The sequence below is a fragment of the Bactrocera neohumeralis genome, chromosome 2 (genome assembly GCF_024586455.1).
Source record: "Bactrocera neohumeralis isolate Rockhampton chromosome 2, APGP_CSIRO_Bneo_wtdbg2-racon-allhic-juicebox.fasta_v2, whole genome shotgun sequence".
NCBI lineage: Eukaryota > Metazoa > Arthropoda > Insecta > Diptera > Tephritidae > Bactrocera > Bactrocera neohumeralis.
This window is the reverse complement of record NC_065919.1, coordinates 19,778,008-19,794,925: the sequence shown is the minus strand read 5'-3', so window position 1 is coordinate 19,794,925 and position 16,918 is coordinate 19,778,008. Positions and strand designations below refer to the sequence as shown.

General features: G+C 31.8%; 1 long non-coding RNA gene across 1 annotated transcript in view; it reads left to right on the top strand.

The window, feature by feature from the left end:
• Window positions 1–16,918, top strand: part of LOC126751756 (uncharacterized) — a 130,612-nt gene that overhangs the window by 30,947 nt on the left and 82,747 nt on the right. Inside the window, exon 2 of the long non-coding RNA XR_007665920.1 lies at window positions 14,644–14,878. This is a non-coding gene — a long non-coding RNA (uncharacterized LOC126751756). The remainder of the gene's footprint in view (window positions 1–14,643; window positions 14,879–16,918) is intronic.

Below are 16,918 nucleotides of genomic sequence, written 5' to 3'. Positions count from 1 at the left end.
AATTTTTATGTCCAAAATTTTTTAAATATTTTTTTTGCCATTTTCCAATTTTTTGTATCCCAAAATTTTCTAATATTTTTATTGTCATGTTTAAATTTTTCTGTTCGAAAATTGTGTAAAATTATCTTATATTTTTATCGCCATTTTGGAATTTTTTATATCTAAAAATTTCATAAAATTTTCTAATAATTTTATTGCCATTTTAAAATGTTTAATGCCTGAAAATTTTATAAAATTACTGTTTTCGAAAATATTTTGGATTAATATTAAAGTTTACAAACAATATTTGTTTAAAAATAATTATTATTATATTTTCAATGATTACATTCTTTTTAAAATTTTTACAAAATTTGATACAAATTTAAATAAAATTTTCGAATTGATTTTTGAAATTTTTTAAAAAGTTTTTGGCAAAATTTATTTTCAATATTGTTTTAAAAAGTTAAAATTGTTTAATATTTTTTCGAAATTTTTTAAATAAAATTTATATTTCTAAAACAAAAACAACACATGGCATATACAAATATTTTTGGTCTCAAATTAAAAAATGTTAGGAAAGTAAATTGCAATTTTTTTAATTAGTTGTTGTGTTTTTTGTGTGCCTTTTAAAAATATTAGGAAGGATCTTTTTTTTTAATTTTTGGGTAAGCCAAAAATATTATTAAATATTTTTTCAAAATAAGCTTTTTAGTAATGTAATTAAAATTTAAAAAGAATATTAATAAAAATACTTTTCCTAATTTTTTTAAAAGACAAATTTTTTTGTCATAACAAATTTTTTAATTACTAAAACTTTTTTTATGAGAAACAGAAAATAAATTTAATTTTTTAATTAATTAGTTTTTCCAACAAAAAAAAAATTATAATAAAAAGGAAAATAAATTTGACTTTTATAAGTTTCCAGATATTTTCGAAAATTTCGCATTTTAAAAATTTTAGGAAAAACAGTTTTATTAATATTTATTTTGTTAAATAATTTTTAAATCAATATTTTTTTAATTTCCTCTTAATAAATAATTTTTAATTTAAAATATAGAATTAAAATTTTGATTTCAAAATGCCTAAACACTATTTTGAAGCTTAATAATTATTCGAAAACACTCATGCATATGTATATGTATTACTAATTATTGTTTGCTGAAATTTTTCGAAAATCCTTCTTTTTAAATAGATATATTGTGAAAATAATTTTTTCAAATATTTTTTAATAAATTATTTTTAAAGAAATGTTTTTTCTGAAAATAATGTTTTTTTACTTTTGTTTTTATTTTTTTTTTTAAGTATATTATATATTTTTAAGCACTTCTACGGAAATGTGTTTTTTTGATCATTTCTTTTGTTCATACTAAAAAAATTGTGTATTAAAATAATCTCTAAATTATAGAAATTAAATCTTATTTATTTCTGTATTAAATTTTTCATTATTTTGCAACGAAAAATTTATAAATTTAAAATTTAATTATGCTCATACACGCCGCTCCCCAAAGTGCCCAGGCTTAGATGCATTTTCTACGCCCCAACTATACTCCACAAAAACGTCATGCATTTTTTACTGAAACCCTTTCACTGCACATTTTCCATGCATTGCACATTTCACAGACATTCACACTCACACCACTGCAGCCGAACTCACGCCTCATTTGCATGCCACACCCGAACTGCCAGCGCAGCTCACAATTTATCAGAATTTCTCTCTCATTCAACTGGCTAGTCACACAATTCACTGTGCCGAGTTAAGCTGCTGTCCGGCACAACAGTCACAGCGCCCTGTGCCTCTGGCAGCCCTGTGCCATGGGCGTGCAAAAGACATGCAAAAGGATATGCAAATTCATTTCGTTAAGATTTGATTGAATTAAATATTTCACTTGCAGTTGGCGTTCTGTCAAAAGTTTAATTTCATTGTACAACAACTAGGTATCTTGTGCCATCCAGTTGAAATATTTCTGCCTTAGGATATGAGCGCTTTGAAGCGATCCTAACTGCAGCTAGGTGTGTGCAGTTGTGTGGAAAGACTACTCTGCTCGGTCGAAGTGCTGGGTGGGTGGAGTCATTAAGTGTATGCAATCTGCCACACATACATACATATGTACGGGTATGTGTACATTTATAAAATATTGCTGCTATTCTGTGGCTGACCATTCTGGATTAACAACTATTGTGATCCTTCGAACCACATCAAATGAAATTCTTGTGTCAGAGGTTAACGTTACAGCTCATTTACGATGTCTGCCGGCGGCAAAAGTAACAGATGCATAGTTGCGCTTACTCATTTATACATACTTATGTGTGTCCATTGTAAGTGTGTACATTGTAAGGTAACCTAAAGGCATCCAAAGGTATCTTCTCATAGTTCGATGGCAACTAAAATACGAATGTTTATGAGAAATTGTAAATTATAAGATAAAGTAAAGAGTACGCCATAAAAGTCCGTACTAATTGTTTGGTTCCAGAACAAACTCGGCTTCTTTGCGGGTTTTGCGTTTCTTATTTCACCAGTTTCGTTAAAATTTGGGAGCGATCTAGTCGTAATTTTAGTCTTAAGAGACTTGCGAAAATGAGAATCGCACTTACAGAACTGTAGCGGTGAAAAAAGCCGTCCTCACAATTTGGTATACCACATAAATTTCGAAGACTGCATTTCCGAAAGCTCTCTTAATCATAGTGCTATTGCAATCAAGATAATAAAATGATTTCTAGATCTTAAAAAGGTCTTAAGATCTTAAAATGATCATAATGGCACATCAACTGAATTTGCTTCAGCGAAGGTTGGTCACTACCTTCACTTTGTTAAGCTCATATAATAATCGTGGTATCCGTTAGTGAAACATAAACTTCTTCGAAACTAGTGATTATGCCCAATTTATAGTCTATGTAATTTATATGAAACAGAAATAAGTTATATTACGATATTTCATAAGTTCAAATACAAATATACTTTTCCACCTCAAAATCAGCTTTAAACATGTTCTTCTTCCGGATTTTAAAATTAAATTGACTCTGAACTAAAAATCTATGGCACTACGGCATCATAAACTCTCTACTTCATTCTAACCATTTCCTCTGTAATTCCTCTCTGTGTCTGATTGAAATCGGATCTTTTCAGAGAAGAGAGAACATGCATGGAAGTTATGCTATCTCACGAAAAGAGTAAAGGAACATCAACCATCAAAGATAGGTGTGCTAAGTTTAGACGTGGCAACATGAGTACAGAAGAAACTGAAGGCAGTGAACACCCAAAAGATGCCGACACCGACGAAAATATCAAAAAATTCCACAAAATAATTTTGGATGACCGTAAAGTGAAGTTTCTTGAGATAGCAGACACTTTAAAGATATCAACAGAACATATGCATTATGAAATTCACGAATATTTGGGTATGAGAAAGTTCTATGCAAAGTGGGTGTCACTCGAGCTCATTTTGACCAAAAACAATGTCGAGTTGATGAACAGTGTTTGGATATGTTCCAGCGTAATATATCCGGGATTTTGCATCGATATGTGACAATGGATGAAACATCGCTCCATCATTTCACTCCGAGGTCCAATTGAACGTCATCCGAGTGGACTGCAGAAGATGAACCAGTTCAAAGCGCGCAAAAACGCAACAGTCGGCTGGCAAAGCCATGGAGTCTGCGTTTTGGGAAGCGCAAGAAATACTTTTTATTGATTACCTTGAAAAAGGAAGGACCATCATCAGGGACTGTTACATAGCATTATTGGAACGTTTGAAGGACGAAATCGCCGAAAAACGGCCGCATTTGAAGAAAAAGGAAGTGCTGTTTAACCAAGGCAATGCACCGTGTCAACGATGAAAGAAATCCATGAATTGGGTTTCGAGTTGCTTCTGCATTCACCGTATTCACCAGATCTGGCCCCCAGTGACTATTTCCTGTTCTCAAATCTCAAAAGAAAGTTTGCTGAGAGGAAAAAATCGTCGAATAAAGAGCTTAGCGCCGAAACTGAAGAAAAGGACAAATCCTACTACCAGAAATGGTATCGAAAAGTTGGAGGGTCGCTTTAATCAGTGTATTACTCTTGAAGGGAACTAAGTTGAACAAAAAAAAAACACGAAAAATGTGTTTTCTATGGCAGGCCGTGGACTTTTCAATAGACCTGTTATTTTCACGAAACTTGGTATTGATTATTGTCCCCGACACGATATAATGAACAAATATTTCAGATGTCATAAAAACAAAACGACTAAAATGTTTAAAGCAGCATGAGAATGCTTAATATTCTCCAAAAATAAATTTTGCGAAAAATTCGCCTGTAAATAATTTATTTTTAAATCACTTTTTTCTTTCCACGCTTATTCCTGACAATTTATTGTGAAAGTTTTGTGGGCCGGGCTACTTTTCGCCGTTTTTTTTTTCTCTTTTAGTTTTTCCGCATTTCTCGCTTTAATTTCGACGGTAATGTGTTTACTTTCATTGTAGCCACACCTCTAAAACTCGTCAATATGTTTGACTTTGCTTACCGTTGCGTTCGTTTGGTTTGCGGTGAAATTTTTCCGCTCACTGAGTTTTTCTAACCGTTCATGGTTGTTACACTAAACGCCTAAAGTTGCAGTTGCCTTTGATGAAACAATAGTTGGACAGGCACGAGCTTTAGACACAGGTAAAGATACATACATATGTTCGTATGTATTTTGTATATTAGTTGATATTAAGCAGATGTTAATTTCAAAACGCTTTAAAAATTGGGCGTTTTGAAAAATTTTGATAAAAAGCTCGCCGTTTGAAGGGATTACAGATGGCCATATAAAAATATAATGAGAATGAAGAAATCAAACTTAATATCTTTAAAGATATATGGGACCTTCAAGTTAATCCCAAATATGATTGATCCCCAAGATGGCGCTGTGGGGTCTATCAATTCTATCAAAGAACAGGAGAGCTGCAAGTAAGCATAGTTTAACCTTCATTAAGTAATAATGATGTAAGATAAAGTAAAAAATATTATTTTTTAACCATTGTTCTGGAAGAAAGATGACTAAACTTAGAGGAGAATCCTAGTAAGAGGTAGTGCTTCAAAGTTCCTGCTCTATACAGCGAAAGCGACAGTTTAACACTTTGCTACGAATATGAAGTAACTAAATGCGAAAAGCATAGATATCAAATAGTCGGTTATCGGTGACGGTTACGTTTTCATCGACATCATTTTTGAAGAAAGATGGTGTAGTGATTTCACCGGCCCACAAACCATACTAAACCGTTGCTTTTTCTGGATGAAGTGCCAGCCCATTAATCTCTTCAAGTAGCTTTTCGTCCCAAATGCGGCAATTTTGTTTGTTTACTTACCCATTAAGCCAGAAATGAGCCTCATCGCTGAACCAAATTTGGCTCAAAAACGCCGGATCTTCTTGGAATTTTTCAAGCACAAGCTATATTTTGTACACTTTCAATTTAAGATCTCGACGTAAAACGCATGAAATCGTTGCATACGTCAGTCCGAGTTGCTGCGAACGGCACTGAATCGACTCTCCTTCGTGTACACTTTCTACGGTTGCTATATTTTCTCTTTATTGCGTGCTGGACGTGGTATATTTGGTCGAATATTATCTAACAATGAATCCTGGGTCTCAGGCGTAATTCCTTCCATTGGTAAAATGCCAAATAATACTGAACAAAATAACATGACAGCTTGCCACGACTCACGCATGATCTGTCAAAAAAAGGTGCCTCTTTAGGATATTGAAAAAAGTACCTACCTATTTGCACTAAGAAGGTGATTAGCTAATTTACACACCTTTATCAAACCATTCACCAAAATTTTTCCATTGACTTTTGTTTTGCCCACGGCACGCTTCTTTTTATTGTGAAATTGTGCGAATTTAGTTTTTAGATTATTACTAGGGCGGATAAAAAGAAAACGAATATTTAATTTTTCGCTTCGTACTCAAAAAAAATGTTTCATAGACAACTCTAAGCAAGTCTCTCCAATAGTGAGCTCATAATTGTAACGGGATGGTTCTCCGCTTAATGGTTTTCTATTTCTTTCTTTTTGTCTGATAGGAAAATCCAAAACTCGTTTCAAAGATTTTGTGAGAAATTGAATGCTCTACAAACTTCCTATAGAACCATGTGCTTTGCAATGTAAAATTATTTTGCTTATTGATTTATTATATTAAAAAAAAAGACTTGTCTTAAGATGGTCAAACTTCAGCGGTTAATACCTTTTAAACGTTTAGGTTTTGCGAAAAAATCGTAGTAAACCTTTTTTGTGGATCATTCAATTTTCAACAAAAGAACATGTTTCCAAGTAGTTCGAAGCAAAATATAGATTTTTCTATTTAATAATAAGAAAAAAATAGAAAACCGTTAGGAGATTCCTGTTACAATTATGAGCTCTTACTTGGAGAGTCTTTCTTAGAGGTAAAGGTATCAACAAATTTTTCAGAGTACGAAGCAGAAAACATAAAAATAAACATTCGATTTTTATGACCCAGCCTAATATACATATAGTATATATTATATAAGTATATGGAATTGTAGATTTTTTTTAAAAATGTATTGTATTTGGAGTCTTTACTCATTATACCTAATGAATTAGAAATGAGTAAATATTTGTACATCATTTTCAGCTTGTTGAAGCGTCTTTATTTGCATGTTGAAAATGCCTGAGTCATGCGACCAGCCGTTCGGCTAAACATTGTGGATAATATTAGTGGCGAACCACTTAAATTTATTTGTGTAAACAAAGTTGCTCACAAGAGTTTAAAAAATACGAAGATATATGTTCATATAAGCAATACAATTTGCGGGGTCTATCAGTTGGGTGCCAAATGAGCATGCATCAATTCCAACTCTTTCAGATGATTGCTTCGGAAATGAATTGGCTATCCATGGAGCCTCATCCTGACAAAATAGGACATAATCAATCATACAGTGTTTCTCATAAGCTCTTGAAATGTTTTTGAAAGTCCATTTCTGAAATTAAGACTATCTGATGTTCGAAGAACACCACTTTTATCGTTCAGTTTTTGGGGTGGCTATATGCTATTATGCACCCGTGTTGGTGGTTTCGAAAAAGGAGTAGCTTCTCGATAAGAAAGGAACGAGTGCAAAACTTCTGACCGATATCTCATTAACTGGATGTACAGATGGATACCTCATATCTATATTTACCCAGCTCAGCATGCTGTTCACTTTTTATATATATTTTATCGGGTCTCCGATATTTCCTTCTGGATATTACTTCTGGTGGTAATAATTATCAATCTTTTCTGTTTATGCGATTAAACGTTCTTGACAAAAATGCTTTTATTTTTTAGGTTTTAGTCCTGCAGCGTTAAATTCAGCATTATAGGAATCTATTTTCATTCAAGAACATATCGGTTTCTTCTAAATCTTAAATGAGTTATTGACCCACAAAAACTACCGGGTATTGGGCTGAGTGGACAACTTACACTCGATGAGCCTATTACTGTATTTCCGGCCACGGGAAAATTTAAAATTCTGAAAATATTTATGGTTTTGCTACTCAACTCAACAGGTTAAGCTGTCTGGAGTATTTCTAACCTCAAAAAGTTTTTCATAGCAGTGATTAGCTCCACGAATAGTTCTGCCATGAACTAATTTATTACAAACCCTACCCAATGACACACCCTTTATGTGTATATAAATATTTAATTCTTATTTATATTTGCTTACATTCGGAATTTGCAACAAAAAAAAGTGCAACAACAACACAATTGTGGTCACGCTGCTAGAAGTGTAAATAAGAAAATTCCGAATATTTTCCATTCGTAAAAAGTGCCGTTACGCCGGCACTTGTGCGAGTGTACAAAAACGTGATGTTGAAATGTGTGGTTTTTCTGGAAATCTTAAAGCTTACCTAACTAGTAGCCGGCATATGTACACTACATACATATGTACATATATGTATATATGTACATACATGTGTGTGGGTATGTACTCGTGTGTACATATGAAGGCGTGTGCAATGATTATACAACTTTCGCTCGATTTGCCAATTAAATTGTATATATGTATTTACAATAGCAACCCTTTTTTTGCAACAAAGCTAGCAAAACAAATGTCTGTGCAAACAAGCATACATACATATGTACATGTGTAGATATCACATATTTACTTTTATGTTTTCCAAAGAAATGAGCTTAAATATTTAATTGAATTGTAATCCTCTGCATGACTTACAGAATTTCTGGTAAGAAATAATTTATTACGGCCGTATTTAAGAGAGTGTCTTTTCTTTAATTTACGTGCATGCGAATATACACATGTATATGTACATATGTATGTATGTATGTATGTATATGTTATTTCCTCTTATGCATGCTCGATCAATTCCAGGAAATCCACTTAATCTTTAGCAAGCTTTATTAGCCAGCAATAAAATTCAAATCTATTATTAAAAAGACATCTGCTTACTTGATTTCAAATACCTACAAAAAAATTAATTAAAATTTTTTTTTTAAATTTTTTTTAATTTAATTTTTTTTTTATTTAAATTTTTTTTGTTTTTAAAATTCGAAAATGTAAAAAAATTTGTCTAAAATTGTGATTTCAAATATTTACAAAAAACCTAATTTTTAAATAATTTTTTTTTTTTTTTGAAAATCAAAACTTTTTTTTTAATTTAATTTTTTTTGAAAAAATTCGCTAAAGTAAAAATAGTTTATCTAAAATTATTTTTTAATAACAATAATTAATATTGGTGGTTTCAAATACTTACAATAAACCTGATTTTTAAATAATTTTTTTTTTTTTGAAAATCAAAACTTTTTTTTTGAAAATGTTAAAAAAAAATCGCTAATTCAAATAGTTTGTCTAAAAATATTTTTGAGCATATAATATTTGCTTGAAAATATTAAAATATTGCAAAAATTCTAAATCAAAAATGGTTTGCCTAAAAATGTTTTTTAATTTATACACTTTTTTCATGTTTGAAATGTTAAGGGCAAAAATTTGATACCCCAAAACTATTCGAAGCCAAGCAATATGTATGGCATGTAAATTAGTTTTAGTTGCCTGCAAGTATTGTGATTGAAGCTATACACGATATATAATATGCGTTGATGCGCCTAAAACTAGGCATCTTAAAGTGATTGATTATATTTAGCAAGTTATTTAAGTTAACTGGAAAAAAACTGCTAATTTTTTTCGTCGCATCATTTAAAAATAATAGAAAATGTATGAGGTTACCTTTTGTTTTCAACTTTTGCCTACATTTAGGCTTGTTACTGGAGCCAATATCCTTGTGCAGTATTGAAAAAAAGAGATTGTCGCATTTAAATGGCTGAAATAAAAAAAACATGAAATTTCAGAGTTAATAAAAATTAATTTACAATACTTTCGCAGTGCCTATTGAAAGTTTTGTAAATTAATTTTTATTTTTCTACAGTGAAATAATATTCTTTAGTTTTAAGAAAATGCATATGGCAATAAATAAGGACTGTACCGAAAAGAACACAATGTTTTAATAACATATATAATAATAACAAATAGAAAACTTTTCTTCTACTTTTAATTAAAACTATTAAAAAAATTATTTCTTCATTTATGCCGAATTTTTCGTTTAATTTTCTTCATTAAATTCTGCACACCTTGTTTTGTAACGGCACGACTTGCCTTAAGCCAGTTTTTTTTAACTCGTCGACGTTTTCGGCAACTCGCTGATCCTTTTGAACTATAATTTTGTCCTTCAACAAAGCCAGAGTGGAATGAGCGTAGTGTACTATGCTAAATCGTGCCAAAATAATGTTGACACGGTATGTTTCTTATAAAATGGTAAAACGCGATGGTTTAGACACTCGTTCTTATAACTGTCGGCCGATATATTACCCTTTGTGAAAAATGGAGTGATCTTAAGGCCGCATGAGCAAATAACCTGCCTGATGGGTATTTGGATGGGTATTTCGCCAAATTTTTCTATTTCAATTATTGTCACTGAATGACAGTACCATCTTTTGGTTTCGTATAGAATTGGGGACCTGGTAATGTTCTTGGGTCCATTTTTATATGTTTTGTCGTCTATTATAATGCACTCAGCAGATTATTTTAGCAAACGATCGTACAACTTCCGTACCCTTGTTTTCTCTATTTTTACTTGTCGTTCACGTTTTTGGGAAATCTGTGGTTATTTATAAGTTCTTAAATAATTATTTGCTTCACTCCTTGAATCATATGTAGTAGGTTTTAGCTTTATCGCGCACAGATTCGCGCATGATTTGTTGGCTTATTAGGCCAATACATTTGCTTTATGATTTGGATCACTAAGACCTATTTTTCGTCCACTTTTTGATAAATCTTTAGGGAACAGGTTTCTTTGGATTTTATTATAATATTTTTTTCACTATTTGGTATGACTTTAAGCCGTTTTCCCAGCTTTCTGTATGAAATGCTTTTTTCGTTGCAGTAATTGTGCACAATTTCCCTAAGCACGTGCTCTTTGATACGAGGCACCGCGAAAACGATATTACAAATGACGGAGAAAGAAAAAGCAATACAAGCTGAAATGATCAGTCGTTCTAACGGTACTTACGGCAATGTGATCAAATGACTACTTCATGAGAAGTATTGTATCAAAGGTGTGCAGTTTCTTTTCGGTATAGTCCTTACAATTGAACAGGCTTAAATGAGGGTTCAGAAAGTATTTATTTTAGCAAAGTATACCACTTCATGATTTTTTTTAAACATAAGACTTAATAATTAATTAAAATGTTCAAAGGAATTGCAATGCTTCTAAATCTTATTACGTAACTTTAATGCTTTTATTAATTTCAATTTACTAAAAATTGCCAAGAAATGGTAAAACTTCGAAATTTTTGAATCCATTTTTAGCAACTTCAGCTTGATACCAATGTTATAGTTTATCTTAATTTGAAAATTTCAAACAATTGGCAATCTCCTAACAGTTTTTTTCATTTGAAAAATCCGACTTGCCTTGAAAAGTTTATTAAAATTTTCATATATTACTATGTATTGATATTTTCTTATACGGTTTCTTTTAAGGTAATAACACTGTGGAACATTTTTGGGATTATTGTCTGGGGGGTGAGAAATTCCAAGTCAGGGTGATGGTACTAGGTCAGTATAGTAAAACCCTCAAAGGGTTTGACGTTCGTATGTGTCGGTTTTTTTTTATGACCTTTTAAACTCTCACGCCCCAGATTAGCTGTTGTACTGTGTAATAAAATGTTGCCTACATTTAGGGTATATATTTTAGTACCAGGAAATTCGTTATTATATTGATATTTACTACTTCAACTTAGTTTCGATAATTTTTTATTTCATTTATACGCACTTTTTGTAACTAAAATTATTATTATCTTATTTGTCAAGTAATTTTCGGATATTAAAGCAATATTGCCTTTATATAACTAAACAATATAAATGAAAGTTGGTTTTATAAAACCAAGTTGTAGTTTTCCCATTTTGAATAACGATTTAATAATGATAACAAGCTTTTCCGATTAAATTTGAAGTTTCTATGTTTTCTTTAAACAAGTAGAGAGCTTCGAAATTGATCAACTTTTAATACTGAATATACTATAAACTAAAATCGATTAAAATAGCTTGTATTTTTGGTGACTGGAAATAATGAAAACAAGGAGAGTTCTATTAAATGTTGCCTACATTTCAGCGCGCATACCAAATATGGATTTCTCTTAGGAAAAGTAAAGTTTATTGATAAATATACATATAGTAAACGAATTGATTGCGACGAATGAAAACTCATTTGTGTTATAATTGTTATTGCTAATTCTGTTCGTAAATATTTATTTCAGAAATTTCAATTTAAAGGAAGAAACGCAACAACTTTTTGTAGATTTTGTCAATAATTTCCTTTATTTTCCATATTTTCTTAGTGGTTTTAAAACAATAACAAATAAGGCACTTTAAATACCATATACGCACAGTTAAAATAGTAGAAACACTTTTCGACATAATAACATAATAGATACATAGCATAGCACACAATCAAATTTGCGGTCCATAGCACTCAACACACTGCTACTCAGCGCAGACAAGCCATTCGACCGATGTTTAACTACATTGTTGATGTTTCATGTCAAATAGAAGAACACGTGTACTTATACATAAATATACATATCATACTTTATGTCTTTATCAACTTCCTTTGCTTTCAAAACAAGCTCTGCTTCCTTGAAATGTGTAGTGTTGCTCATTTCCTGTTATTCAAAGCAGCTGTGTTAATTCCTGGAAGCACATCAAAAACAATGAACTACAAATATGACAGTTGTTATCATTATGATCGAATAATTAATACAAGACATGTTGTTGTTTTGGGTTTATGTTGTTTGTATGGATGCATATTTCGAATTCCAGTGGCGTGTGCTAAACTCCGAGCAAATAAATACTAAAATTCATGTGGTGCATGCTTGTATATGTAAGTATATGCAAGTGGCAGCAGCAGCGCCTTGCTGCTCTTATGGCTGCCGGTTATTTCAATGATAAGACACTGACTATAAATTAGTGTCGTATTTGCACAAACTTAAATTAATTAAACAGTTTTTATCGATAAAGAAATATGGGAAATGGAATACATGCATGGTATTAAATACCCGTATTTGTCTTGTTTTGAGTATGTGCATTAGAGGAGGTCGATTTTTCTTCTAAATTGCTTATGATGGAAATGTTCTACAGATCATTTTGAACAACTTTGCCTGAGAGACTATGGATCTAAAACCGGTTTCGAGCCAACGGTTTTTAAGGTGAAGTTGAAAAAAATCTGAATAATCGCTTTTTTGGGAGCTATGTTATATACGTAGGTGTGCGATATGGCCGATTCTGACAAATGATCAACAAAATGTCCAAATGCACCTACGCATTAAATTTCGAATATTTTAAAAAGTTACGAACCAATTTTTATCATCCCTAAAAAACTTCGCCACAAAATTACTAGAACATTTCCCGCATAGGCGATTTTTGCGTTTTTTTTGACACCCTGAAAATCTACCCGCTCTAATATACACATGTATAAAATTTAACTCGAATCAATAACAAGGTTGGCTTAACTAAATCTTTAGTGCAAATTTGTTATGTAAACGAAATTATTTAGAAAATTTAGTGAAAATATTTATTGAAGCAAAATAACAAGCTGTTTCCTTAGAAATCTAGCTGCAAAAGAACACCCGCTAGGTTAACGTAAAGTGTGCAAAGCAATAATACACAAAATAAGCAAAGCCTCTCCAAATATAAAGCTAAAGAAATAGAATAAGTGTGCTAGCAGCGAGACTAAAAAGAACTTTGCTGGGCAAAAGCTCCTTTCGAATTCTAAGAAACCTCGATTTTTTCAAAAATCTTTATGCTGGGTTTTGGAGTACTAATGCTAGCGGCCACATACCTAAAGAGTTGGTTAGGCAAAGCATAAACATATTCAAACTTCAAGGAATTACGCTGAAAAGTAGCAGCCTCTTTACAATCGCTAAGCAAGGCAGGTGATCGAAAAGTTCAATGGGAATGAGGCTTAATACTTGAAGTTCGAAATGCAGGCGAGTAGAAGAAATGCGTGCAAATTCTTTCCAAAGGTCGTTTCATTGTTTTACCCAAAGCAGCCGGAAGAGTTTCAACGTACAGTAGCACCAAAACCAAATTTCTGAATATTTAGTTGTTAAGTAAGCTCTAAAGCCGAAGATACTTTTAGGGACTTTTCCGATTTACAAAGACATAATTTTACAATCTCCATAAGGTATCATGACTCCCCTCGCATTGAAAGTGTTTTAAGGTTGTACCAAGTATGGTGTTCGATAGTCTGAACCCACATAATGTGATTCTAAACCCATATAAGATGATTCTGTAACCACATAAGTGATCCTGGTAGTGAACCAAGGGAAGTTATTAGTAGTTTGGTGCATCATGAATTTGTTCCGAAGCAACAGACGCGCAATAAGGAGTTCTATTTGGCCGTATTGAGGCGTTTGCGTGAGAATATCCATCGAAAACATCCGGAGTTCTGGAAACACGATTCATGGATTTTGTACGTTGATAATGCACCATCGCATTGAATCTAAAATGTTATGAATACCATCGATCAACCACTGTATTCACCAGATTTGGTTCCGTGTGATTTTTTCGTGTTCACCAAACTGAAATTACCGTTCCGTGGAACCAGTTTTCAGTCGATCGAAGAGATAAAACAAAATTCGCTGAAGGAGCTGAAGGCCATCCACAAAAGTGCTTATGAAAAGTGTTTCGAGAACTGAAAAAATCGTTGGCATAAGTGTTTTACATCTGGTGCGGATTACTTTGAAGGCGAAACAATAAATATTGATGAATAATTAAATATTTTAAATTTTATTTACAACTCCGTGAACTTTTTTGTCACAATGTATATAGAGATAATGATTTTTCTCTATTTGACTGCTGCTCAATACTTTCTGGGCTTGTTTTCATTCATGTGTATAGTGTATATTTTGTGCAAGGGAATCGGTTTGTACATCGATATCTATTACTTCAATTTATTTTCAATATTTTTTTCACTTAATTTCGAAACGTACGTAAGTTGTAAGCCTTAGTCTTGCCTTTGACCCTGTTTGCTCTAATTTATTGCCTTCATCACAATATTTACTTCGACCATCACAATAAAAATTAGATAACATCAGCACAAACTAATAAATTAACAAATTTTTTAATTGTTTTCGAATATTTTTTCAGCAGTCACACATTTTGGCGCTTCAAACGCGATTGACGTTATATGTTGATCGAATTCACTTTTCGCACCAAAGTGTGAAGTAATACGCTATGATATACTTAACTATGACGATGCTACGCAAATAAGTCTCAGTTTGGATACTCGATGGTTAAATGCGCGCGCAAAACGTGCGGAAGGTACAACAATAGCACCAACAGCAGCAGCAGTAGCAGAGCAAAGAATCGTGGAACAAAAGTGGTAAGTCGATACATTCCTTTCATCAAATGCAAATATATTCAGGCAATTTAATAGCTTTTAGCACTGAAAAATGTTTATTAAACGCCAGCGCGTGTGCAAAATCAATATATTTACCTACGCATGAATATTTACGTTTATAAGATATAATTTCTTAATATAAGTCGTAATTTTAGTAAGGGTAAGCGCTTGTTTTTGAAGAAAAATGTGTTGATTTGTGCTTAGTGCTTTGTAAGTAGGGCAGAAAGGCAAACAAAAAAACAACAAAAATACATATTTACATGTTTACATGTTTATAAAAATGATAAACACATAAAAATAATAAGCATCTGTTCTAAGTACAGATTAATTGAAAAGCATATTCTAGGTATTATGGAAAAAAATACTCAAAAGCCTTTAGGTTGAAGTCAATATCGAAAAAGTTCGCCACGATGTTTGTAGTAGCACTCGCAAGGAAACAACGAAGACCCTATAGAATATTTAGTAAAATGATCAGCATGCCGAGCTGAGTCGCTTTAGCCATGCCCGTATGTCTGTATAATACGCTAACAAGTCTCACAGTTTTTGAGATTTCAATCTGAAATTTTGCACACGTCTTCTTTTCCTCAAGAAGCAAATCAGTTGTCGGGACCGCCGATATTGCACTACTAAAGCATATAGCTGCAATATAAACAGAACGATCGGAATCAAGTGCTTGTATGGAAAACTTTTTCATTTGAAGAGATATCTTCAAGAAATTTGGCACGGCTTATTGTCTAAGCTAATGGTGTATTCTCTGAAGAAATTGTTCAGATCGCACCAACATAGCATGTAGCTGCCATGCAAACTTGTCGTTCAAAAACCATTTCCTACACGGAATCCTTTTTTTATGGGAATTTTATTTTAGCTAGAAGTACACTTTTTTTCTGTTATTTTTTTTTAATTTTTTGAAATAATAGTTTTAAACATGTGGCAACACACTTTTTTTAAATTTTTCCGGCAGCGGTTTTCTAAAACTCTGTTTAGTTTAGCGCTCTTATTACAAAAAATAATTTTGGTATAAGTACAATTCAAACTTCGGACAGCTGGCAACTCTGCTCAACAAGGTTACAAACTCTCTAATATTTCGGAAAATATCCTTTTGAAGCCAACACACTTTTTTAAAATGTTTCCAAACGGCAGCGCTTTTTCGAAAATATTTTTAGTTTAGCGCTTATATTGTAAACATGAATTTTGGTATAAGTTTAATTCAAAGTTCAAACAGCTGGCAACTCTGCTCAATATGCTTACAAAATCTCTAATATTTAAGCGAAAGTTATACTTCTGGGGCCTCTTATTTTGATGCCCATATTGAAATAATTCATTTATTAAAATTAAATTTTTGTTTGAGAAACTGATAATTTTTTTAAGGCAACCCTTTTTTCAAATATCGGACAAAAAGCTCATTTCAACCTGTATTTTATTGCTTTAAATTAATATCTGATTTATACTTTTCAAACATATTTATGTAAATTTTGAAACTATGGCAACTCTTCAAAATTTATTCTCAAACCTTATTTTCGTTTGTTAGTTTCCACAAATCTAGTTGCATTTATTTTGTTAAATAAAATTTAAAAAATAGGTGGCAACTCTTGTTCAATAAAATTGCCACTAAAAACTCTCTTAAAGCCTTTCAGTTTATATTCACATTTTAATAGCTCATTTACCTTGTCAATTTGATGGAACCACTTATTTTATTAAATACATTATTGTTAAATAAATTTTCCAGCTTCATTTACCTTGTCAATTTGATAGAGTTACACTTTTAAACAGGTGGCAACCCTTCTTAAAATAACCGCCTAAAATCTCATAAAATTTATTTTGTATTAAAAACATTTTTAACCCTCTCTACTGTTATAACTATTTATACGCAATCTATATTTTTTGCTATGAAATTTTAAAGTGTGGCAACCCTTCTAAAAATATTCTCAAATTTTATTTTTACTTATTACTCTTCTTAAGTATATAATTTTGGATTATTTCATTTATTTTGTTAAATAAAAAATATCAAATATCTAGGTGGCA